The 25,385-nt window shown below is 44.2% G+C and overlaps 1 protein-coding gene across 3 annotated transcripts in view; it reads right to left on the bottom strand.

The window, feature by feature from the left end:
• Window positions 1–19,023, bottom strand: part of mrtfba (myocardin related transcription factor Ba) — a 181,328-nt gene extending 162,305 nt beyond the window's left edge. For all 3 annotated transcript variants that reach the window (XM_055651834.1, XM_055651835.1, XM_055651833.1), the window contains exon 1: window positions 18,917–19,023. The gene's annotated coding sequence lies outside the window, so the exon portion shown is untranslated. The remainder of the gene's footprint in view (window positions 1–18,916) is intronic.
• Between the last annotated feature and the right edge of the window lie 6,362 nt (window positions 19,024–25,385).

Here is a 25,385-nt window from a genome sequence, read left to right on the forward strand (position 1 = left end):
GCACTTTGGGTGCCATATGACTGTGCTTACTTCTAATAAAAAAATAAAATATTAAAAAAAAAAAAAAAAAAAAAAAAAAAAAAAAAAAAAAAAAAAAAAGCACAGCAAGTTCTTTACAAGGGGGTTGGGGGGGAGAGAAGGAGTGGAGACAGCTTTTAAGAAGCCAGAGATACACGGCTGTGAAGCTCGGTGGACATTTAACATTATCGATCGATTATCCTTGGTTCTTAAAACTACTGCTTACGTTTTTTTTCCCCCAATGAAATTCACCGGTCAGCACCGGCTACAACCTCCAAGAACTTACGAGAAGCTTCGACCTCCTGGCAACCCATTAGGACCTCCTGGCGACCCACCTACGGCACCAGAATTCTCGCTACTCTCCTTGGCGGCTTCATTCTGGTCGCCGCTAATTTTTCAAGATGTTGAAAAATTTGCGGCAATCATAATGAGGCCGCGACGAGTTCCCTGAATGCGGGAACGCCTCACGACCATGAAGTCAAGTCAAGTCAAGTCAAGTTTATTTGTCACATACACATACGAGATGTGCAGTGAAATGAAAATGGCAATGCTCGCGGAACAACAAAACAACCAAACAAATTATAAACACAATCATAACACACATTATTTTACATAATAAATAATAGAAGGAAAAACATTCTGTACAGTTAGTCCCTGGTGAGAAAGGCGTTTACAGTCCGAATTGCCTCTGGGAAGAAACTCCTTCTCAACCTCTCCGTTCTCACTGCATGGCAACGGAGGCGTTTGCCTGACCGTAGCGGCTGGAACAGTCCGTTGCAGGGGTGGAAGAGGTCTCTCATGATTTTGTTTGCTCTGGAGTTGCACCTCCTGTTGTATAGTTCCTGCAGGGGGGTGAGTGGAGTTCCCATAGTGCGTTCGGCCGAACGCACTACTCTCTGCAGAGCCTTCTTGTCCTTGGCAGAGCAATTCACGAACCAGATGGTAATGTTCCCAGACAAGATGCTTTCCACTGCCGCTGCGTAGAAGCACTGGAGGATCCTCGGAGACACTCTGAATTTCCTCAATTGCCTGAGGTGGTAAAGGCGCTGCCTTGCCTTACTCACCAGTGCTGAGGCGTGTGATGACCATGTCATATCCTCAGAGATGTGGACTCCCAGATATTTAAAACAGTTCACCCTATCCACAGGATCCCCATTTATACTCAATGGAGTGTACGTCCTCGGATGATGTGCCCTCCTAAAGTCCATGATCAGCTCCTTCGTTTTTTTGATGTTCAAGAGGAGGCTGTTCTCCTGGCACCAGAGTGCTAGATCAGCCACCTCCTCCCGGTAGGCCCTCTCATCATTGTCTGAGATCAGGCCCCACCACCACAGTGTCATCAGCAAACTTAATTATTGAATTGGAGCTGAACCTAGCCACACAGTCATGTGTGTACAGGGAGTACAATAGGGGGCTGAGGACGCAACCCTGGAAGACTACTCCCCGGCAACCACCCGCGAACATGTGGCGACTGCATAGTCTCCTGCAGTCGTCTTAAAGGTCGCCCATTAGACTTCCCCAATGATTATTTCCACCCATAATCTACAGGCTTTTCTCATCTATATATTACTAAAAGTCTGTTCTTGACCGGTTTTGGCCATCAATGCTGCGATTTCCGAGAGAACGCCGCCACCTACGGCCGTCATTTTTGGCCACCTTGCTCAGAGCCCCCCTCCGCCATATGTGTGCCGAGGATGTTTCCCGTCAATGAAAAATTACAGAGATATTAATGATTTTACAAAATTCCCCATTCTCTCTGCTGCCCCTGCTGGCGGCAGGGGGGAGGGACTATAAAACCAGGAAGTGGTGTGCCTCAATCAGTGTCTGCAAGCTGGAGCAAGGCAGAGGGTCACATTTCTCTGAGCTGTGAATAATACTGATCACATGTCTACTCAAATGTAAGTGTACTTAGTGGTTCTAAAACACTTGCAGAATGTGTCTATCGGTTCTAAAATGTTTGCAAAAAGTGTTTATTGGTTCTAAAATGTTTGCAAAAAGTGCCTCTTTTGGTTCTACAATGCTTGCAGAATGTGTCTTGTTTGGTTCTAAAATGTATTTTAGGTTCTCCCCCCCCCCCCCCCCTCTCCCCCCCCCCCCCCCCCCCCCTCCCCCCCCCCCCCCCTCCCTCCCCTCCCCTCTCCCCCCCCCCCCCCCTCCCTCTCTCCTTCCCCCCCCCCCCTCCCCCTCCCTCTCCTTCTCCTCCCCCCTCCCTTCCCCCCCCCCCCTCCCCCCCCCCCTCCCCCCACCTCCTCCCCCTACCACCTCCCCACACCCCCTCTCTCCACTCCCCCCCCCCCTCACCCCCCCCCCTCTCAGAGCCCACCCCCTTCCCCCCCCCTACCCTCCCCTCCCACACCCCCTACCCTCTCCTCCACCCTCCCCCTCCTGCTCCCCACCTCAACCCCCCTCTCAGCCCCCCCTCTCTCTCCCCCTCACTCTCACCCTCTCTCTCCTCCCCTACCTTTCCCCCTCACCCACCCTCCCTCTTATCCTCCTCTCCACCCCCTATCCCTCTTGTCCCTCTCTCTGTGTCTCTGTCTCTGCCCCTTCTCTCTCTGCCCTCACTCTCTACCACCGCCCCCTCCCCCCCTCTCTAGGTGTGACTGCAGGTTGGGGGCTATGAGTCAGTAGATAAGGTGTTTATGGGGTAAAAGGAGCAAATTTATAATATTAATATAATATCAAGGGGGTAATTAGCGCGAGTGCGGGGGGGGGGGGGGATAGTTATTGTGTGTGACGCTGCGTGCCGCCTCCCCCCCCCCCCCCCCCCAACAACCGCACGTTGGGGGAACAGACCCAACGGGTCTGCACTTGGTCTAGTATTTAAATATATTCTTCATTGCATAATATAGTTTCCATTAGTGCAAGAAAACTGTTTTAAGCTGTTTCTAATTAATATTTATTTATCTTAGCATGTTATTGTTCTATTTAAACTGTAAAGGTGACATATATACTGTGGCTTCACCCTTACCTAGAGTTTTCAACAGAAAATAACATCTTCTTAAGTGAAATCATCTCTATTGGGTAGCTTCATTTAATCCCCGGTCCCCATAACTGTCAAACTACTAAAAATGTATTTTTAAAAGAGTTCACCATACTCAGACTGCAAAGATTTAACGTTCCTCTTGGCAGTTCTCAATTACAAGTTGCTAACCTATCTTCAACCAAGCATCACCGAACCCCTGCAAATACGTTATCTCTTTTTCAGCTCATGAAAGGAAGTCACTGTTTCTTCAATGTTGAAATTCCAGCAAAGAGTCTGCAAGCACACTCAGAGATATGAAGGAATCCACCCTGGAAAATTTGCTTTGACAATTATTTCCATAAATTACAGTACCCCCCCATCTTTAAGACTCAACATTTATTTGAAGCATAAATATTGTAAAGCACCCAATTATACATCATGTTCCATTAAACAATCACCAGCATACAGTCAACATATGTTTGACACATGCCATAGTTCATCACGTGTGGTGTTAAAGCTGGCATAATTGAAAATTCAACAAAAAAAAATTAAAAGGTCATATTATCCTTTTTTATTACCATACAGAAGCAGCCAAATCAAAGGTGATTTGTCACTTAAACTGGAATACTACATTGCATCAAGTGGCATTAAACAAAAAATACTGACAAACACTTTAACCTCAAAATATTACGATTAATTACATTTGATTGAACAATGGAATAAATATCTAGAATTAGAGGAGTGAATGGCATAAACCTTCAGGCTATTATAAAGCTGTGTAGATATTTTCCAAAATATGGAACATATCCTGTCAGCATTCTTCATCATCTGCTAGAGATTAGAATTGATGGCAACTCATTCTCTTTGCATAACACATTGAATTTATTTTCAAGTGAATCATTACTATTCATACACAAAGTTGACTTTTAAAATGTCATATGTTTGAAATGTCCACTGCACATTTAATTGCTCAACTGCCTCATTCCCAATGGTTTAAGTTCAACAGAAACATATTTTTGTTTACATCATCTCAATTCTACATCTATATCTCTCGTTTCCCTTTCCCGTGACTTTCACTGAAGAAGGGTCTCGACCCGAAAAGTCACCCATTCCTTCTCTCCAGAGATGCTGCCTGCCCGCTGAGCTACTCCAGTATTTTGTGTCTATCTTCGGCTTTAACCAGCATCTGCAGTTCCTTTCTACATATTATTTTTAAGTGGCATGATTGTTAAAGCAAATACTGCACAGCACATGGAAGGAAGTTAATACGCTCAATGGGTTGTGGCAAGACATGGTTTTGATTAATAAACTGGAAATTGTTTTACATATTTATCTACATAAATGACACAACTTCTTTTTGCATGGAAGAGATTTAAAGAATCAAATCTGAAGAACTCACCTAGCCACAGTATCTTTATTATGGCAAAGACAATATTCTAACCTTGCAGACAAATTCTTTAATTTCACTTTCCGCATATGTCAAACTAATTGACTCTTTACACATAACGTTTGGTATGGGATGACAGAAGTACAGAAAAAGAAACATTTTAAATTGCACATCTGAAGATACACAACTTGTTCAAATTTAGGGAACAGAGTGTTTGTCTCATTTTCAAACATTCAACCATAAATGTTTTCTATTCAAAGTCAAATTGAGGATGCTCGAAGCAAATCAACTACAACACATCCATAACTTGGCGCTTTAAAGTAACGTGGGTAGACTGAAAAGTTAAACCTGAAGGAAACAAGAACCAAGTCTGTGGGCAGGTTTAAAAATGTTTATGGTGCTGAAGAAATAGCCAAGACTGAGCAGAGGCGGGAATACAGTGCACAAACTGTGATACTAAACCACATCTGAACCCTCAAACTCATCAGTAATGGAGGTGTTACAATGAAGTCCAGAAAAATGAGGCTGAAGGTCGCCAAGTTTCCAGTTCTTGATTCTATGCAACAACCAACCAATGGAAAACATAGAACCAATATACATCAAATGGAGTCAAGTTGGTCAAGACTACATTTAATTCTTGTTTAGCACAGTCTTTACTAATCATCTATCGTGATCATAATTCTCATTTCCCCTTGCACAGAATATGTTCTAGTAATATTCCGTGATTGTACCCATACTTTTGGGAAGAGGTGGAGGAAGATTTTAGATGAATGGTAGGCTTCAGGATTCCAACTAGCAGTTTAGTCTGCATGCTTATTGAAATCCTGCTTATTGAAAACCTGCCTTTTCCTTTCATCACATTTCCAGATGCCTGAAATCTTCTGCTCTTCAATACTACTTTCTCTTCTCTTCTTTAATCAGAGGGTGGTGAATCTGTGGAATACACTGCCACAGATGGCTGTGGAGGCCAAATCATTGAGTATTTTGGGCGCAGATTGACAGGTTCTTGATTAGTAGGGATGCCAGGGGTTATGGGGAGAAAGCAGGAGTATGTGGTTGAGAGGGAAAGATAGATCAGCCATGATTGAATGGCAGACTTGATGGGCCGAATGGCCTAATACTGCACCTATAATCTATGAACTTCTGCAATAACAAGACATCCTTTTGATTGCATCTTTCATTTTTACAAATTATGTACTTTCTTTATAATTGCTTTTAGCGTGTATTCGTCACTTATACCTACCTAATCACTTTATTTTTGTCACGATCCTCATCCCTAGTCTTGACAAAGAGATATGAAGTAGTGATCCTCTGATATTGGTTGGTCTACTGAATATTTTCAACATTTAGCTTCAGATATGCACCTTGAAATGCTTTGCTTTGCTTTTTTGTTTTAACCCTCAGAAAATATTTGTCACTACAAGCCAAAGAACTATGCAAATCAGGTAATCTCATAAGGCTATGTCCATGGAAATATTAGTTAGCAGAAATATGAACAATTGGTATTTACTAATACTTACCTTACTTACCAGTGAAATATTATTTTTACATTATAACCAAAAGTACAAGTGGTCACATTTGAACCACAAGTTAATATGATTTTACATATCCTCGTTGTTTCCCCCCACATGAATTATTTGGAAGGGGTTGAAAAAACACTGATAGATAGTTATGTACACCAGGTAAATTTGAATTGAATAAGTCTTTGAGGATGTATTATTTCCAATGTAATAAGCTAGTGCTGAGTTGAAACATATTCATAATAGGAGACACCAATAATAATGGCACTGAATGGCTAAGGTAGGTATTTAGTGCCAGAAATGCCATTTAGCACTGTGCAACACATGTCTAAATAGTGTATGTCTTGCTGCATTTGTTTTGTCATATACATCACGATGCAATGACATTTCTTGTGTACTGTGTAGTCTATAAGCTTCATGCAAACATGATAATGATAAATACAACAATACAATGGCAAATGTAAAACAGCAGAATGGTGCAAAGATCATAGTGCCGATTTGGAAGTCCAAGCAGCTGAGAATGTTCTCCCGTTCCGACGTTGGATGGTGACGTCCAAATTTAATTGTACCAATGGCCATGGGGGGGAGGGGGGGGGGAGGTCCAAGAGGGGGGGGGCCGTTGGAGACGGGAAAAGGGATAATCAATGGGGGCGAGGACTCCTTCCCATGGAAGAACAGTGTGAGGCGGAGGCGATGGAAGAAGAGCTCCAAATCGCGGCGGGCGCGGAACTCATTGAGGTGGGGACGGAGGGGGACAAAGGTGAGACCTCTGCCGAGGACAGACCGTTCGGTATCAGAGAGGGGGAGATGGTGAACACACGGCAGGGATGGGGTTTGGGGCCGGAGGAAGGCAGGTGAGTGGACGGAGGCCAAGGCGATGTCTGGGGGGGGGGGGGGGGGGGGGGGGGGGGGGTGTGTGGTCAGGGGGGGGGGCATGAGACTGTAGTGTGGGTGGGGAAGAGCAGGAGTCACATAGTTTGAGGGGGATGGGAAAGACCCAGTGGAACAGCCACTGAAGTTACCAGGGTTAGGGGGACTAGCACTAGGACCCAGCGCAGTCAAACCCGGGGGAGTGGTAGTCTGCAGCGTGGAGACTTCAGGCCCGGTGCCGAGTCCAGGCCGCAGGTAAGGAGACGGCTGCGGGCTGCTGGAGGGAGATGGGGTGGCCAGAGTCAGCGGGCAAAGAGTAGGTCCCGGTGGGCGGAAGGTCGGTGGGGCGGCGAGGTTCAACGCGTCCGGTGAGGCAGTGAGGCGAGTGGGCCCCCCTAGATCTCGAGGGCCCCCCTAGATCTCGAGGCCCTAAGCTTAAGCTTGTCTAGCTTATACGTAAATCCGGCCCTGACTAGCAGCTTGTCCGTTACGGCGCCAATTTCTGCCGTTTTTCTGATCCAGGTAAGTTGATTGTAGCTGTAAATTATCTATAGTGCATCTCTAGAAGTGTGAGATAATCCTTGTGGACGTGGAATCTCCTCAAACATCAAAGAAAGTTAATAAGCTGATGCACTTTCTTGATCACCACATCAGTTTGAAAGGACATGACCAGTTTGCTGGTCATATGGGTGCGTGGGAATTTGAAGCTGTCCACCATCTCTTCAGCAGCTCCATTGCATTCACCCCATCACTTCCTTCCATCAACAACCAATTATTTTATTTATGTTAAGAGCTGTTGTTCTGATACCATGACACAATATTTCTTATCTCATTCCTGCCCCATCGTTGAATGTTCATCCAGCCGACTGGAGAATTATCATCAGCAAACAAAGATCGAAGCGGCAATGTACTTAGCCATGACAGTCATGGGTTCACGAGGAATAGAGAAGGGACTCTGCACACAATGTTGAGGAGAACCAATGTTAAGGGGCAGTGCAGAGGAAATTTATGACCAATTTTAACTGACAGACCTGCAGGTCTGAAAGTGCAAATGCCAGTTGCAAATGGAGGCCCCAAGGCCAAAGCTCTGGAATTTAGAGGTGAGATTATTTGATATAATAGTGTTGAAGGTTGAGCTGCAGTCCATCAATAGCATTCAGACATAGGTTTTCTAATTATCAAGGTGATCCAGAGTGGAACGAGGCACAAGGCAGATGGCATCCTGCATGAATCTACTTTTCCTGTATGTAAATTACAAGGCATGTGGACTGGTGTTTTTTTTTAAATTTTATGAGGTATTACTAATCTTTCAAAGCATTTCATAAAATGTTCAATGTTAGAACCACTAGGTGATGGTCGCTGAGACGGGTCACTTTACTTTTCTTGATGACTGGAATGATAGAGGATTCCTTGGAGCAGATGGGGACAATAGTCTGTTGAAGTGAGAGATTGGAGATCTCAGAAAACACTGTGGCTAGTTGATGGCCACACAATTTCAGAACCCACCACATCTGGGTTGGCCGCTTTCCGAGAGTTTACCCTCATGACAGCAGATCCAATTTCTGCCAGTGGCAGGGGGTCGCAGTAGTAAACTCATCTTTGTGGAACTTAGATTGCTTGCATAAAAGTCATGAACTCATCCGGTGTGCTTCTTTTGTGTACTGCAAATCAACTGAACTGTAAATCATTACTTCTGCCTTTGATGGAAAAGGCCATTGCAAAAATAGAATTCCTGCAGAAACACAAGTCTTCCACTGCTATTTATTTCACCTTCTGTCCTAGTTTTTCTTTATTTTTAAAAAATGCCATCCCATTTTGTTCTGCGCCATCATCTGCCGAAGTTGTGCTTTGACATTTAATTAATGGATTTCTACCGTATTGTTTTTTGGCTTTGTATAATTCTTTCCGCTCCTTCCTTCCCCATTGTTCCACACGTAGTGCACTTGCTTCCAACCTGTTTGGTCTATGAATTGATCTATGAAAGATCTTGAAAATAAGGGCCTGTCCCACTTTGCGATTATTTCGGCGACCGTTGACATCATTGACTGACGTATCATGTCATGGAAAAATTAGCGGCGTGATGACATATGACACGCTGTGTTTTTTCAAGAGTTGCAACATTTTTTTTGTCGCCGATGGATTTTGAAATGTTTGACGACACTGATATGACGCTGGTAGTCGCTGAAAAAAGTCACCATGTGGGACAGGCCCTTTACTTTCTCTGCACAACTGATACCTGACCTGCTTAGAATTTCTAACAGTGCCCGTTTTACTGTTTCAGATTTCTCTGATCCATGAAATTTTGAATTTGATACAAATTATCTTGTATTCTCTTTTTTGTGCATCCAGTAAGCAAGTGTTACCCTTTCAATTTTTAAAATTGTTCCACTGTGATGTTAAATATAAATGGAAATGTTTTTCCTTTAATTTATATAAATAGTTGTTAACAATCTTAGCTTTAAATAATATAAATATTTAATTTGCTAAATGCATATTTTCATAATCTGGCAATTGTGTTCATTCAAGTCATGAAAGTGCAGATATGGTGAGCATGATATTAATAATAAACACTTACAATAACTGCCTTATTAGATTAGAATAACATGCAAGAGTACCATGGTACATTTACTATTCAAGTTAATGTGTACACCATATTAGCTACCAGGTGGCTGGAGTTGTACAATAAGTTAGATTGACATGTTATATTTGGCACCTTTATGACACAAATTAAAAACATATTTCACTTCTAATATTTCCCATAATACTGTCTGCTGCAATCAGCTTGATTCTCAAATACTATAGTGAAATGAAATAATGTAATCTTATTTTACGAGTTTACAAGAAATAAAATGCATTAAGTTGCAATGCTGTTCTATATTTAGAATCCATCATTCACTATTTATCTTCTTCCTACAACTGTGTGTGCCAACAGTCTTCTATTACATCATGTGAGAATGACAAACCATATTGAAATAAGGTTCCACAGTATGGCAGTATGGTAGAACATTAAAATGTAGTGATCTTTCACAAGAGACTGGTCATAAAATCTGGTGGATTTGGCTAAGGAATGACGACAGTGAAGCAAATTCTTTTTTACCCTATAAATGGACACCCCGAAGCCAGACACAAAATGCTGGAGTAACTCAGCAGGACAGGCAGCATCTCTGAATAGAAAGAATGGGTGACGTTTCAACCTGAAACGTCATCCATTCTTTCTATCCAGAGATGCTGCCTGTCCCGCTGATGTACACCAGCATTTTGTGCATATCTTTGGTTTAAACCAGCATCTGCAGTTCCTCCCTACAACAAATGGACACCCCGAATTCAACACACAATGCAAGGTATAATTATGCTTAACTAATACCAAAATCCAATGTAATTTCAGCAGTAGATAATTGAGGCGGTACTACAACGTATGTTTTCATTCAATCATATGAAATACATCCTGCAGCCATTTTTCACATTCTGGCACCTGGTATGATGCATATACCAATTATTGTACAGTAAGATTGCACCATTAGTATAATGATAGCTAGTATTATCCCCTGGGGTGGTCAAGATCATTAAAAAATGTTCATACGCTAAAGGATTGATATTGATGGGCAAAAAAACCACGACAGATGTAGATACAAATTTCAAACAACAGGCTTTTGAAAAGTAGCAAGTGAATTTCTATAAATCCAAACTGACATAAACCAACTTTTTATTGGAAAATATTGTCATGTTACTTTCTGGGTTGTCAGGCTTGATTCAACTGTGATATAGTGGCCTGTGTCAGAATAGCTATACAGGTGCACAACCTTTTATCCGAAAGCCTTGGGACCAGACACTTTTCGTAATTCAGAATTTGTCGGTCTTCGGAATGGAAATTTTTTAGCGTAGATTTTAATGGCTGGCTCAGTGGTAGAGTGTTCGGCTCATATCCGCAAGGTCGCGAGTTTGCGCCTTGATCCCGGCAGTTACTCGGTCGCGAGTTTGAGTCTTCAATGTCGTTTTTTCTTGCAGAATAAATGTTTGTATGAAATGCAGTGTAGGAGAGGTGTACTGACTGTGTGGGCAGAACTTTGGAACTGATTGCCCACCAGTCTAAAAAGCCACTGCGTCTCCCTGTCCCTGGGATAGCAGGGGGCGATCAAACAGCACAATACCCCCCTTCCCCTCCAAAAGGAATCCGCTCCCCGATGGGCCGCCACGGCGACAAGTGGCAGTTTTCCCACAGCCCGAGCAGCACCACCCCAAGAAGACCTTGCACACCATCCGCTTCTGCCCCTACGTGTTCCTCTGGAGTTGGAGCGGGGCTGGGCTGGAGTTGCTGCTGGCTGTGGGTCTCTGGGATCTCCGTGCTTGCAGTGGGCCTGGGGGTCGCTGTCCCGTTGGTCCTGACGTCTCCGGCCACCCCCCTGGACTGGAGCTGAGACTGGGAACTGTACCACCCTTGCCTCCTCCCTCTGCAACTGCAAACAACCCCACTGTCCTGCAAGGGCGGTACAGTTCCCGGAGGATAGCAGGTGGCCGGAGACGTCAGGACCAACAGGAACCCGCTCCCCGATGGGCCCCTACGACGCCCTGAGCTGCGCCCCGTCATCCGCAACCCAGGTTCCTCTGTAGTTGGAGCGGGGCTGGGCTGGGCTTCTGTTGGCTGTGGGTCTCTGGGTTCTCCGTCCTTGCGGTGGGCCTGGTGGTCGACGTCCAATTGGTCCTGACGTCTCTGGTGACTGCACTGGCCTGCTGCCATCGCCGACGTGAAAACAGTACAAAGCCCCCGCGCCGGTGCAATGAGCGGGGAGCTGGAGAGGGGAGGGATGGGGTCACACACATGGCCGGGGAGCAGAGGGGTGTAGGTGGGGTGAAACTGAAGGGAGCAACAATCTGCTGCCGCCTGCACGCCGAGTTAAAAAGTTCCCACGCAAGACTCACGATACACTGTGTGTCGTGAGTCTACCGTGGGAACTTTTTAACTCAGCTGGCAGGTAGCAGCATATTGTCAATTATTAACCCTCCCGCGCAATATACCCTCACCTTCTCTTTTATGAATGGGGATTTAGTTCCCCTTTCTTCGAGGACCGACCGGAGGTTCCGCTGTCACCTCTGCGGGCCGCCCTCGGTGAACGTTTTCAAGGACCTTTCTTCAAGGACCAAAAAAATGTCGCTATTCGGAGGTTTTCGTTATTTGGATCTTCGGATAAAAGGTTGTGCACCTGTAGTACTGTGAACTGTTCTGGTCACCAATCTACATGAAGAATATAATACCACTAGAGAGGGTATCGAGTAGATCATCAAGGATATTGCACGGGTTGGTTAAGTTATTGAACTAAGGGGAGACTAATTAAGCAATTTATTTTCCTTGGAACTAAGGAGACTGAACTGAATTAACTGAAGTGTGAAAAACATATGAGGTATTTAGACAAGATGAAAGATACCACCCATTGCCCCAGCACAGTGGTTGATAATTAGGAGACACAGACACAAGTTAATTAATAGGAATTAGAGACAAGTTGAGGAATTTATTTTTCACCATAAAGTAGTGAGAGTATAGAATTCATTTTCTGAATTGATAGTTAAAAAAGTGATCCACTCTAGTTTAATTACCAATGCACCACTCCACAGCAGATACTATCTCCCTGGAACACCTAGAGAGCAAGGACTCCTATTTAACGACCAAACCTCTGCCTCAACAAATAATCTCATCCAAACACATCTCCAAACTATGGACCCCTCCTCTGCCACTGGATCCTTGACTTTGACCCGCAGACCTCAATCGGTGAAGATAGGCGACAACACTTTCTCCACAATAACTCTCAACCCCCCCCCCCCACAAGGATGCATTCTCCGTCCCCTACTATACTCATGACTCTACAGCCAAATTTGGCTCTAATGCTATCTACAGATTTGAAAACACCACGACTGTGTTGCGCCGCATCACAAATAAGGAACAGTGGGAGCACAAGGAGACAAAGAATTAATGACATGGTATCAGGACAATAACCACTCCTGCAATGTCAGTAAAACAAAAGAGATAGTTATTAACTTGAGGAAGCGTGGTGGAATATACGGCCCAATCAGCATCAATGTAGAATGTGGAAATGGTTGAGAGCTTCAGGGTCCTCTGTGTTATCAATGATATGTCGGACCAACCACACGGATGCAACAGCCAAGAAGGAACACCTCTGCTTCCTGAGGAGCCGCAGAAAGTTCAGCACTTCTCAATAACTCTTATAAACTTCTACAGATGCACCACGGAAAGCATACTACTTGGTTGCTTTACAGCTTGGTCTGGGAACAACAGTGCCCAAGACGGCAAGAAATTGAAGAGAGTTGTAGGTGCAGCCCAGTCCATCACACGGACCACACTTCCCTCCCTCAATTCCATCTACACTTCATGATGCCTTGGAAAAGTAGCCAACATAATTAATACGTCCCACTCAGTCATTCCTTCTTCCTGCTCCCGTGCTGAGAAATATATTTTGCACTCAGTATCTTCCCCTTAGCTTCAACTACTGTGCTGAAGTTTGAATTGATATGTTGAATAGCTGGATCCTATGTGTTTGGATAGCCTGCAAAATAAAACTTTTCACTGTGACAATAATAAACCTAAACCTAAAGATCCTGTAACCTACAAAAGTTACAGATCCTGATCAGAGAACTGGGAGTAATCTAAACAATTCAATTTTTTGCTGATATGAAAATGACGGACTGTATGACTTCTGTCTATAGCATTCATTTCCAAGATTCAATGAAATGGACATGGGCGAATGTCCTTCTCTGCAAATCTAAGTACAAAAACTAGTATAACACTCTGGTGCAATAATGAGGGAACTGCTAACTTATTGAGACAACATTTCAGATGAGGAGCTCCAACTACTCTCCCAGACTTATGTAATGGATTCCACTGCACTATTTCAAAGGAGTACACAAAACTTCACAAGAATCAATCTTCAAAAAAACATGCCTAATCATTATGACAATGTTCTTATGGACCTTTGCTACACTCAAATTGTGTGCCATTTTTCATTCATTACATTTCAAATGTATAAATTACTTCATGGTCTCAAAAGCACTTTAGGGCATCTAATGGTTGTAAAAGGCAGTATACAAATACACAACTTTTTAATCACATCTTAACAACATTATATTAATTGTGCAATAATAAATCATAATCTTGCTTTATTAGTAAAGTATGTTTTGCAACATGTGAGGAATTTAATTTGCAATAAGTCATACCAATAAAAAGCAACAGAACACACAAGATACATTTTAACGTAAACATCCACCACAGTGACTCCCCCACATTCCTCACTGTGATGTACACTACAGGATATTATTAATATTTGAATGAATGTGATCATAAGATTCCAGGATCACCATTTACTCATTCCCTTCCTCTTTCCAAACAGTCTCCAATAAACCTCTTAACTCTAAATATTTTTTTAAACTGTTTTGAAGTAAATTTATGAAATTTGCACCAAGACAGAACAACAGCCATTGTAAGACTGAGACAGCCAAATATTAATACATTACAATGATAGACATTTGGAATAATTCAAAAATATTACAAAGTTTATGCATTTAAATTATGTCACAAAATAGATGCAATATTACATGAAAGCATAATTGTAACAAACAGAAAAGGACCAACAAAATTAGTGCTTCCTATATGACATGGTTCATTATGTAATCATAAACTTGAATATAAATTTTTGAAAGACATTACAACAATTTTGAAACCATGTTACTTTGACTATTCAATTAATCAAAAGACAGATATTACTGAAGACAATATGATGAAACCAAAGCACTGGCTCAGTATATCAAATTAAAAAATAAACACAGAGAGACGAGAGATTACATGTTTAAGAAGGAACTGCAGATGCTGGAAAATCGAAGGTAGACAAAATTGCTGGAGAAACTCAGCGGGTGAGGCAGCATCTATAGAGCGAAGGAAATAGGCAACGTTTCGGGCCGAAACATTGCCCGTTGTCTGAAGAAGGGTTTTGTCCCGAAACGTTGCCCATTTCCTTCGCTCCATAGATGCTGCCTCACCCGCCGAGTTTCTCCAGTATTTTTGTATATGAGAGATTACAGATGCTCGAGTGGAGCAAAAAACAAACTTTTGGAAAAACTCAGTGGGCAAGCAGCAACTGTGGAGGCCCTGCATCAGAAATTAATCTACTAAATTAATAACTAAAACTCTGATTGTGCTCTTCCGGTTTGCGGGATTTTTCTACTTGCGCAAAAACAGTCCGCGGTAGCACTACGATTTTTCGCCAGGTTACTCACTGTTCTCCTGTGCTGCGAGTGCAACAAGTTTTGTTCCTCATGGTGGCATATTATAAAAGTTATTGAGGTGTAAAAATATTAAAAACTGCACGTGCGCAGATTCCTTCAATCGGCACCATGCAGATTGGTCTCTTCTCCTGTCAGTCAATGCCGCAGCCGGATGGCGACGCCCCTTGCTGCACCACAAGCAGCGGCCTCTCCTGCCTCATTCACAAACTCTTCTCTCACCTCCTCACAGTAACTTGTCTATCGTCTCCCCCCCACCACCAGCAGCAGCTGCCGGGGGGGGGGGGGGGGGGTTCAGTGGAGGCCCAGGTCTCATCTCTCTCTCTCCCTCATCACTCACCCCTCTCTCCTACCCGCCCTCTGCGGCAATGGAGGTCCCGTTTACCCGTCTCCTCCACTGTGGTAACTCACCCTCACGGCCTTCCCGGAGATCGGCAGCAGCGGGCGGGTGGGCACGCGCCGAGCGGCAACAGCAGGCGGACGGACAGGGACAGGCTGAGTGGCGGCTGAGCCGGAGTGGGCAGAGGGAGGGAGAGTCGGGTTGCAGGGTGGCCAGACAAACGCAGAGACACACACAGAGCAAACTTGTCCAATCATCAAGTCAACTGGATCTAAATCACAGCAACAATGAATGGCCTCTGGAGGAAGGAACTGCAGATGCTGCTTTTCATGGAGGGACGGTGGGAGTCTGGGGGTAGGGGAAAGGAGAGGTGAGGGGAAAGAAGAGGGTGGGTGAAGAGGAGGGGAGAGGGTACGGGGGGGGGGGGGGGGGGGGGGAGACGAGGGGAAATGAGCCGTGCCTGTGCAGTTGGGGATATGCGTAAGTGGTGCAATATTGCATTGGGGAACGGGTTGCGTTGGGGGACCAGGCCTCCCGTGTGACAGCGACCCAACGGGTCCCACTTAGTCTAGTTTATTACGTAATTAAACATAACATTAAACTTTTTTGCTGTTATGATCAATATAATTTCAGGAATTAATCCAATCTGTCAGCAATAGAGTAAAAATAATAAACAATGCATTAATTACAGCTTAAAGTCCTACTTGAAATAGAATTGCATAAAAACCTTAGCATTACGAAACATTACCAGATCCAATTTAAGCCAATTTATTCTTCTAGAATTATGAGTGGTCCGTATTATAGAAAAGATGTGAAAAACAGATTCTGAATTCAAATCTCTGAAAGTAAAAGCCAAGCACTTTGCCACCACATCCACTTGTTATTTTTCTATAAAGTGCACAACTTGAATTAATACATTGGTGTATTTTAAATCCTCCCCCATTTCCATGGAAAATAAACGTGAATTCGAATCATAAAGATATTTAGACTATTATCCAAAACAAAATGATAAAATCTTCACATATTATTTCCTCTGGAAATAAACACTATATGTCAGTGTGTAGCTTAACTATATTGTTTATTTAGAAACATTGTTTATTGCAAAATTTTAATATCATAATTAGCAATTATATGTCAAAGGTTAGATTGTGAATCAAGTTTAAATTGTAATTGCACATCTAAAAGCCACTTAAATGCCACAATTGTATCTATTTTAATAACATGCATACATAGCAAAATTTAATTGAAATTGCCATTCTGTATTACATCAATGACACAGTCACCTTGCTATCTTGAAATAATAATTATAGTCTTTCCTTAAATCAGTTTCTAGTTTACAGGATTAACTTCATTATTCAAATCTTTCATTAAGTGGTGCTATCCTTACTTATGATTGCTCATCACATAATTAAGATTGCACATTACCAAATGTTGTAATTATCTCCAGCCGCAATTGACATAGTTTACATGCTTAGGATATCCACTCTTCCAATGGAAGATAATATTCAAGTGATTTCTATAGGAATTTCTTTCAGACGAATAAAGTTACATCTTATTTGCTTCAGCAAAGTTACTGTCACTGGAATGGAAGCATTCTAGGGAGACTTCATGGTATAGTGATATTTTGTATATTCTAGTGTTCTGTGAACAACTCCTGTGGATCTAAATTGTCTTGCCAACACTGACCATACTAAATGGTACGAGACACATTTCAAAATGTAGTGGCACCTATAATTATAAATAAAACATTGGCTGACCTAACTGTAACCACATACACAACAATTATGAGAAACCAGATGATAACAGTGACAATGATATAATACACTCACTTCTTAAGGTCCTGTAAATCATAAGTTCCTGTACTAACTCTACTGAGGAATAATTTAATTAATGAAACATGACAGAAAATACATTTATTAAAAATTGTGATAAATTATTTAAGTGGAAAGAGAAATGGCAGATGGAGTAGAAAGTCAAATGTAAAGGGAAAGTATTCAGTTATAACATGGCAAGACCCTTAACAGCACTGATGTACAGATGGATCTTGGAAGTCCAAGTCCACAGCACTCCGAAAGTGACAACGCAAGCAGATAAAGTGGTAAAGGAGGTATTTGGTATGCTTGCCTTCATCTGCTGGAGCGTGGCTATAAGAGTCAATAAGTCATATTGCAGCTTTATAGGACTTTGGTTAGGTGCAATTGTGAGAATTGTATGCAGTTCTGGTCACCGCATTATGAGAAGGATGCATTTTGTTTGTTTGCCTTCATTAGTCAGGGCATTGAGTATAAGAGTCATGGAACATCAGTTATTCTGCATTTGGAGTATTGAGTGCAGTTCTGATCACCCCATTACAGGAAGGATGTGGAGGCTTTGGAGAGGGTGCAGAAAAGGTTTACCAGAATGCTATCTGGACTAGAGGCTGTTAGCTATACAATGAGGTTTGATAAACTTGGATTGTTTTTGCTGGAAGGCCAGAGGTTGAGGGAAATCCTCACTGGAGTATATAATATGATAGGGTAGACAGTCAGAACCTTTTTCCCCAGGGTGGAAACGTCAAAAACTGGAGGCCATAACTTTAAGGTGAGAGGGGCAAAGTTTAAAGGAGATGTGTGTGGCAAGTTTTTTTTTTAAAGGGCGGTGGTTGCCTGGAACGTTCTGTCAGGAGTGGTGTCGGAGGCAGATACAATAGAGCCTTCTACTTGGATATGCAGGTAATGCAGGAATATGGATCACGTGGAAACAGATGGTGTGTGTAAACTCACGTGTAAACAGGTGAGAAACAGGTGAGATTGGCATTGTATTCAGCACATTGCTGTGTTCTATTGCTCTATGTTCTAAATACATCTCCCTACAGTAATCAACATAACTCATTATGCAATTCACCCTTCCTGATACACATAGTCTTGTAAAAGCATTGCTAAGCAACTCAATTCTATAAAAAGACACCCTATCAGGTTTGTAGCACAGTCTTGATAACATCCTCGTGAAAATGGTTGGGTCCAGTAAATAGGGATCCACTCCAAAATAAGAGATTTTTTTTCTGCTATTTCAAATTGATCACTTTTCGCAACACACCATCAACATTACATTTCAACTGACAGGGTTCTGGATTGTGTTTGCTCTGAGATAACAGGCTGACAGGACATTGCTGAATCAGAGCCAATGTTATCAGTCAGAATTCACGATGGATGAACATTGAAATGCTGGGGCAAAGTTCACTCGAGATGGGAGCAGAGGAAGGTGGAACATCCCGCTGGGAGCAATTTCGCAGCGGAGCTGGTCTGCGGGGTGAAGGGGGGGTAGGGTGGGGGGGTTGAGGTGTAACCCAGGCGGTGACGGGGGCACTGGGCTCAATGGAAACTCTTCACCACCACGCCGGACAGCTTTTAAATGCAAGCATTATTCCTCCCACTGCTTGTCACCATGGAGACGTTTGCTGAGCACAGCTGCCAGCCATGCACCGGGGCCTGCACCGCCGAGGCAGCGGCACGCCCGGGCCGGGCTGCACCGGGGCCGAAGCGGCGTCCACTCACCTGGGCGCTGAGGTGCCGCGTCGAGCGGCATCCGGGACCACAGCTGCCTGGCGGCCGGCGCCCGCCCACCCGCCGCTCCCACAAACCCTCGCGCTCACTATGCAAATAAGCCCCCGCCGGCTTTGACGCAGGCGCGCCTGTGGTCCCGACGTCACTCTCACTCTCACTCACCCTCCCCCCCCCCCCCCCCCCCCCCCAACCGTCCTCCCCCCACGCGCGCCGGTTTGGGTTTGTCCCCGCGTGAGCGCGCACCGCTGGGCTGGGGCTGGTGGTGCAGTGTTGCAAGGACATTGTCAATGCACCGCAGAATTTCATCGGAGGTCCATATTCGCATCTCTTAATCAGAAATATTGACTGAGATTTGGATTAATAACAGCAAAGATTGTACTATTTTGCAATAAAAAACCCAAGTCAATTTCACATCAATTGTATTATTCAGTTAATTTTTGTTATAGTGTGTGCTGCTGCTGCTGCAGAGGATTTGATCACTTTTCTTCCATTTCTTTCGCCGTTGTGTTGCTAATTTTGAAAGGATTTCGAGAGGAAAACAATCTGCAATGCAGGGTTTTCGCCAAAAATAAAATGTAAATTAGCTGCAAATGTACAGTGACAGTTAAAGCATAAATCCCACAAATAATTATCGACACTTTCATATTAAAATGTCTAAAATTGTCTTAATGTGCTTCCAATAAATATATCAAAAAGATTGTGATTAATTAAAACCAGGACATTTCATATGTTGCCATGTAATAATAACTGCAAATTAAACGTAGTATTCTTTAAAGTGAGGAGTCATGAAAGAAGTTCCCCCAAAAAACAGGAGGAAACACTTATATTGTAGATCATTGACTGCTGCATTTCTAATTTATTTCATGCAGGTGGATGCTATTCTACGTTTTAGAATGCCCTAATATAGCCATTGCAATACATATCCTATTATTTGTAGAAAGGAACTGCAGATGCTGGTTTAAACTGAAGATAGACACAAAATGCTGCAGTAATTCAGCAGGACAGGCAGCATCTCTGGATAGAAGGAATGGGTTACGCTTTGGGTCGAGATCGTTCTGCAGACTGGAGTCTGAATACTTCATCCTCTCCACATCCACTCTATCCAAGCCTTTCACTATTCTGCATGTTTCAATGAGGTGCCCCCCCTCATTCTTCTCAACTCCAGCGAGTACAGGCTCAGTGCCAACAAACACTCATCGTACTGTAGGTTAATCTACTTATTCCTGGGAACATTCTTGTAAACCTTCTCTGGACCCTCTCCAGAGCCAAATATGGTGCCCAAAATTGCTCACAATATTCCATATGCAGCCTTATCAATGCCTTATAGAGCCTCGGCATTACATCCCTGTTTTTGTATTCAAGCCCTCTTGAAATAAATGCTAGCATTGAGTTTGTTGAGATAGAGTGGTAAAGAAGTTGTATGCTTGCCTTCATCTGCTGGAGCATTGACTATAAGAGTCAAGAAGTGGGGACATGGCTCCATGAGGACATCCCGGAGTCTAGTGCGAGTGTGGACGGCTTTCTGACTGTTCGGGCGGAGCGTTGTGTGTGGCCAGTACATTGACACTTGTACACTGTGGGTCTCTGTTTGTGCTGTGAGCCCTGGGGATTCTCACATGTCGTTGTGGTGGCTGTTTAAGTCTACGTTTAATTTTCATGTGGTTATGCATTTTGTGGCTTTTTTGTATGACTGTTGGCAAATCAAATACCTTGTATATTTCCATACATGACTAATAAATTAATTACGTCATATTGTAGCTTGATAGGTCTTTGGTTAGGCTGTAATTGTGAGATTTGTATGCAGTTCTGGTCACCGCATTATGAGAAGGATGTATTTGGTATGCTTGCCTTCATTTGGCGGGGCATTGAGTATAAGCGTTAGGAAGTCATGGTGCAGATCTATAAGACTTTAACTATACTGCATTTGGAGTATTGAGTGCAGTTCTGATCGCCCTGTTACAGGAGGGATGTGGAGGCTTTGGAGGGGGTGCAGAAAATATTTACCAGAATGTTACCTGGACTAGGGGGTATTAACTATAAGGTGAGGTTAGATAATCAAGAACAGTTTTTTGCTGGAAGGCCAGAGGTTGAAGGGAATCCTCATTGAAGTATATAATGTGAGAGGCATAGATAGGGTAGACAATTAGAACCTTTTTCCCCAGGGTGGAAACATCAAAGACTAGAGGCCATAACTTTAAGGTGAGAGGGACAAAGTTTAAAGGAGATGTGTGTGGCAAGTTTTAGACACAAAATGCTGGAGTAACTCAGCGGGACAGCCAGATAGAAGGAATGGGTGACATTTCAGATCGAGACCCTTCTTCAGACTGGAGTCTGAAGAATTCAGTCTGAAGAAGGGTCTCGACCTGAAAGGTCACCCATTCCTTCTATCCAGAAATCCTGAATTACGCCAGCATTTTGTGTCTATCTTTGCAATATCCTATTAAATGATTCAAGACTTTTTGACTTCATGCCAGAGCTGGATGAAGATACTTGACAGCAATGCATATTTTCCTTTTTATTACTTTGGTCTATTTATGGTTTACTTCAATGTAATTTTAGATGTAATTTTCTCTGCATTGATAATCTAGAATACTTCATTAAAATTGTCTCGTGGACATCTATTTTCAAGCACTGTCAATCTCAGATTTCTTTAATATATTCCCATAACAAGCCGACTGACAATCTCAGCCTTCTGCCTGCTGCCACACACAACTCCAAGTAGATCTATTTCTAATGTGTTAATGGAGGCCAACAGGATACTCCACCATAACATCTGAAGTTCCTCTATTAATGTTTCATAGACTTACGTAAAACAGATGTTCATACTGAAGCTCATACACAAACATAATTTGACCTTGTGTAAAGGACTACTCTATAATCCCTTAGTACATGTTAATTAAAATGAAATCCATTCTGTTTATTTGCTCCAAACATTTTGCAACAAGATTCTGCCCACACTGATTATTATTTCTTTGAATGCATGGTTTAAAATACTGTTTTTGTGGCATTAACCTATTTATCTCAAACGTAGATCCACCTATGCTACTCTCATGCTGCATAATGCAGATACTGCATAGATATATTATAATGCCACAATCGATTATTGTATAATGCAACCAGATTAATTATAGTTTGTGCTGTTTTACTCTATTTGTATTACACGTCTGATGTAACAGTGGATAGTGCTTGCAGATGTAATTGTAAATTTATTATACCATACTGTTACTTGCAATTTTTTTTTTGCTTCAGCAACAGCATGAAGGATTGCTTGGATATAGGAATAATTTGGAAAGTTTTTATAGGGGAAGTCAGCAGGAGTAATAGAAATTTGAGGAGCAGCTGGAGCAAAAGTGAATACAGCGGATAAACCTGGGATTCATGCATGTGCAAACTGTAGACAATTAAGAGTCCTGTAAAATGATACCTACTGTGGATGCAATAAAGCTGATTTAGTTCCTCTTTAAAATGACAAGAAACTCGAAGCAATTGTGCTGCAGAATTTTGCCAGACAAATCGTGGAACCCAGATAAAATCGTCATAAGTAACTAAAATAATTCATGCTGCATGATAAAAATAACAAATCTGTCTACAATTGTGCCATTACACAGACAATCATTGGCCAAATTTTAAGTCAGCTGTCTGGAAGTCATTTGCTGCTTTTTAGAACATATCCTTATATCACGAAAAGGTAGAGAAAATGAAGAAAATTATATAAAAGAAAGTGTTGAATAAAATACAACTCGAATATTGACTTTTGTATGTAGTTCTACGGTATACGTTAGCCGACTGTTTTGGGAAATTAAATATTATCCATTGTTTACATGACATTGAGGTTGACACAGCATGTTCGCTGTTTGTCTCAGTACCAAATGTCCCACCTAGCCTTTTTACTGGAATGTAAAATGAGTGTTTATATAAGAATGTCTTTTTGTTTTGTATCTAAATGCATTGGTTAATATATTAATGCAGCCACAACTGAAGTCATCATTCTTGAATTCCCGAGTTAGATTTTTTCCCTCTTCCACTGGTCTATTTTATATTATTTAGGAAGTGAATTTGTGGTATTAGCATTCGGAATTGTTTTCTTTTTCGTGGATTTTGTTTTGGGGCCGTAATTGGTAGTCTAAATCCTGTAACTCCTTCCCACCAGCATTGCAGGAGGGAGTATCTTCAATGAGAGATCTGCGGTGATTCAAGGACGTGGCTCATCTCCACCTTCTCAAGTTAATGCGGAACCTACCAGAGACATTGAGAGCTTGCAATATTAATAAATAAAAAGACCTGACTGCTGTGGGCCCAGGCACATGCCTTGCTATACCCACCTGCAATTCATTAGTTCAAGATCAGATAGAACAGGTTTTACAACATACTGAAGACTTTAAACAAATACATTTATTCTAGGGATATGGGATTTGCAGGCTGAGCCAGCATTTAATTGCCCATACCGAATTACACTTGCAAAGGTGGTATTGAGCTACCTTGAACCACTGAGATCCTTGAGGTATGGGTATTCCCTCAATGCTGTTAGATTCAGATTAGTTTATTGTCATGTACACCAGGGTGCAATGAAATTCATTGTTCACAGGAAGCTCATAGAGTAAAGAGTATACAGATAAAAATGATAAATACTCCAATAACACGTTGTTGAGGTGTGGGGGGGGGGGGGGGGGTTGGGGGTTGGGGGGGGGTGGGGGGGGGGGCTTATGGTTATGGGGAGGGGGGGGGGGGGGGGTGTGGGTGGGGGGGTGGTTGTGGGGGGGGGTGTGTGTGTGGGCAGGGGGGTTTGTGTGTGTGGCAGGGGAGTGTGTGTGTGGGGGGGGAGGCTGTGTGGGCAAGGGGGGCGAGGGGTGTGTGCAAGGGGGGGGGGGTGTGGGGGGGGGAGTGAGCTCGGAGAGAAAAGACGGGGCCAGAGCCATGGGGGTAGAGGGGGCATCATGGGGTAGGGGGGAGGATCTAGCGAGGGGGACCAGACGGGTAGTGGCTGGAATTGGCGGTGTGATAGGGACTCACAGCGGGCGCTTGTCGCTGGTCGCTCTCCTCCGCCGGGATCAGAGTCTCCGCTTTACATTTGGCGACATCGGCGAAATCTCCAACTCCGGGCTGGGTTGGGTCACTGACGCTGGGCTGGGTTGGGGGCTGGGCTGGGTTGGGTCACTGACGCTGGGCTGGGTTGGGTCACTGACGCTGGGCTGGGTTGGGTCACTGACGCTGGGCTGCTTGGGGCTGGGCTGCTTGGGGTCGTTTCGAAAATTGGAAACCTCCACCGGCCATCCTCAGCTGCAGTAAAGACACAATGGAGCAGGAAGGGGGCGGACGGTCCCTGGCAGTGACAGGGGAAGAGACTAATCCGCACGGCGCTGACTGGCAGGAAAAGAGATTGATCTGCGCACGTGCGGTTTTTAAGATTTTTAAACCTCGATAACTTTTACGACATTCAACCGATCGGAACAAAACTTGGTGCACTCGCAGCACAGGAGAACAGTAAGTGAACTGGCGAAAAAATTGGGGGGGGGAGAGGAGAGGGAGGGGACAGGAGAGGGGGGGGGAGGGGGGGGGGGAGAGGAGGAGGGGGGGGGGGGAGAGGAGGGGGGGGAGAGGAGGGGGGGAGAGGAGAGGAGGGGGGGGAGAGGAGAGGGGGGGGAGAGGAGGGGGGGGGAGAGGAGGAGGGGGGGGGGGAGGAGGGGGGGGGGGGAGGGGGAGGGGGGGGGGAGAGAGGGAGGGGGGGGGGAGAGAGGGGAGGAGGGGGGGAGAGAGGGGGGGGGGGAAAGGAGAGATGAGGAGAGGCGAGGAGGGAAGAGGAAAGGAGAGGAGGGAGGAGGGGAGGAGGGGAGAGGGAGGAGGGGGGGGAGAGGAGGGGGGGAGATATATATAGAGAGGGGAGAGAGAGAGGGCGGGGAGATAGATATAGAGGGGAGAGAGAGAAGGGTGGAGAGAGAGGGGAAGAGTGGAGGAGATATATAGAGGTAGATAGGGGGGGGGAGGGAGAGGGGGGAGAGAGGGGGGGGAGAGGGAGAGAGAGGGGGAGAGACGGATAGTGCGGGGAGACGGAGAGAGGGAGAGGAGCGAGTGAGAGGGGAGGGGGGGGGGGGAGGAGAGGGGGGGGAGGAGGGGGGGGAGGGGGGGGGGAGAGGAGGGGGGGGGGGGGGGGGGGGTGGGGGGAGGGGGGGGGGGGAGAGATGGGGGGAGGGGGGGGGGGGGGGGAGGGGGAGAGGGGGGGGGGGGAGAGGGGGGGGGGAGAGGGGGGGGGGGAGGAGGAGGGGGGGGGGGAGAGAGGGGGGAGAGGAGACCTGAAGAGGAGGGGGGGGGGTGAGAACCAAGGGGGGGAGATTCTAAAATACATTTTAGAACCAAAAGAGACACGTTTTGCAAACATTTTAGAACCAATAAACACTTTTTGCAAACATTTTAGAACCAATAGACACATTCTGCAAGCGTTTTAGGACCACTAAGTACACTTACA

Source organism: Leucoraja erinacea, chromosome 20 (assembly GCF_028641065.1).
Source record: "Leucoraja erinacea ecotype New England chromosome 20, Leri_hhj_1, whole genome shotgun sequence".
NCBI classification, from domain to species: domain Eukaryota; kingdom Metazoa; phylum Chordata; class Chondrichthyes; order Rajiformes; family Rajidae; genus Leucoraja; species Leucoraja erinaceus.